This window comes from Colletes latitarsis, unplaced genomic scaffold, assembly GCF_051014445.1.
Source record: "Colletes latitarsis isolate SP2378_abdomen unplaced genomic scaffold, iyColLati1 scaffold0059, whole genome shotgun sequence".
Classification (NCBI taxonomy): Eukaryota; Metazoa; Arthropoda; class Insecta; order Hymenoptera; family Colletidae; genus Colletes; species Colletes latitarsis.
The window spans coordinates 60001-62500 of record NW_027488409.1 but is presented as its reverse complement, the minus strand read 5'-3'; positions in this window follow the sequence as shown (position 1 = coordinate 62500).

The following is a 2500-nucleotide window of genomic DNA, read 5'->3' as shown; positions in this document are numbered from 1 at the left end:
AGACGACGACCGATTGTCACACACAACGCGCAGGGGCCGAAACAAAGCGCCCAAGGATCTACAGCCGAGGAACGAGACGCCGTCGAACATCGTTTCGCGACGTTCCTTTACGGTTTGAACTTGCGTATCCCGCTTTGCCCGGTGGCGTGTGTGCTCGTCGTCGTGCTCCGAACGAAACGTCCTGATGACGGCGAGGAAGTAATAAAATAATATACATCCTTACGGGTAGCCTGAAGCGAATCGCAAACGAACGACAACGCGTCGATTGTGCGGCCATCGTTGCTCGCGCGACTAACGACGACCAGCCGAGAAGGCTGTAGTTTATCGCATCGATTTCATCGAGCAACCGATGGACGCTGCCGCGTTCGTTCGTAAATGAATGTTATACATACTCACGGATAGCCTGAGGCGAATAATCGCAAACGACGACGCGTCGATTGTGCGGCCATCGTTGCTCGCGCGACTAACGACGATCAGCCGAGACGGCTGTAGTTTATCGCATCGATTTCATCGAGCAACCGATGGACGCTGCCGCGTTCGTTCGTAAATGAATGTTATACATACTCACGGATAGCCTGAGGCGAATAATCGCAAACGACGACGCGTCGATTGTGCGGCCATCGTTGCTCGCGCGACTAACGACGATCAGCCGAGACGGCTGTAGTTTATCGCATCGATTTCATCGAGCAACCGATGGACGCTGCCGCGTTCGTTCGTAAATGAATGTTATACATACTCACGGATAGCCTGAGGCGAATAATCGCAAACGACGACGCGTCGATTGTGCGGCCATCGTTGCTCGCGCGACTAACGACGATCAGCCGAGACGGCTGTAGTTTATCGCATCGATTTCATCGAGCAACCGATGGACGCTGCCGCGTTCGTTCGTAAATGAATGTTATACATACTCACGGATAGCCTGAGGCGAATGATCGCAAACGACGACGCGTCGATTTTGCGGCCATCGTTGCTCGCGCGACTAACGACGACCAGCCGAAACGGCTGTAGTTTATCGCATCGATTTCATCGAGCAACCGATGGACGCTGCCGCGTTCGTTCGTAAATGAATATTATACATACTCACGGATAGCCTGAGGCGAATGATCGCAAACGACGACGCGTCGATTTTGCGGCCATCGTTGCTCGCGCGACTAACGACGACCAGCCGAGAAGGCTGTAGTTTATCGCATCGATTTCATCGAGCAACCGATGGGCGCTGCCGCGTTCGTTCGTATATGAATATTATACATACTCACGGATAGCCAGAGGCGAATAATCGCAAACGACGACGCGTCGATTTTGCGGCCATCGTTGCTCGCGCGACTAACGACGACCAGCCGAGACGGCTGTAGTTTATCGCATCGATTTCATCGAGCAACCGGTGGACGCTGCCGCGTTCGTTCGTAAATGAATAATATACATACTCATGGCTAACTTGAGGCGAATAATCGCAAACGACGACGCGTCGATTTTGCGGCCATCGTTGCTCGCGCGACTAACGACGACCAGCCGAAACGGCTGTAGTTTATCGCATCGATTTCATCGAGCAACCGATGGACGCTGCCGCGTTCGTTCGTAAATGAATAATATACATACTCATGGCTAACTTGAGGCGAATAATCGCAAACGACGACGCGTCGATTTTGCGGCCATCGTTGCTCGCGCGACTAACGACGACCAGCCGAAACGGCTGTAGTTTATCGCATCGATTTCATCGAGCAACCGATGGACGCTGCCGCGTTCGTTCGTAAATGAATAATATACATACTCATGGCTAACTTGAGGCGAATAATCGCAAACGACGACGCGTCGATTTTGCGGCCATCGTTGCTCGCGCGACTAACGACGACCAGCCGAAACGGCTGTAGTTTATCGCATCGATTTCATCGAGCAACCGATGGACGCTGCCGCGTTCGTTCGTAAATGAATGTTATACATACTCATGGCTAACTTGAGGCGAATAATCGCAAACGACGACGCGTCGATTTTGCGGCCATCGTTGCTCGCGCGACTAACGACGACCAGCCGAGACGGCTGTAGTTTATCGCATCGATTTCATCGAGCAACCGATGGACGCTGCCGCGTTCGTTCGTAAATGAATAATATACATACTCATGGCTAACGTGAGGCGAATAATCGCAAACGACGACGCGTCGATTGTGCGGCCATCCGTTGCTCGCGCGACTAACGACGACCAGCCGAGAAGGCTGTAGTTTATCGCATCGATTTCATCGAGCAACCGATGGGCGCTGCCGCGTGCGTTCGCCCGATTGCGCGTGAAGTTACTGTTCGGAACCAAGAATATACGGGTGTATTATACCCGTTTGGTCGCAGCCACGCGCAAAGGCTTTTGAATGTACTGTACGCCCGGCCGTCGAACGATGGTTTTCCGTCATTCAGGAAACAAAAAGAAACTTTTGTCGTCGATATGGCGCGTTCAATCCTCCGTCGATACGCTGGTCGGAGGTGCGAACATCGAATATTTTTAAAGCAAAGAACA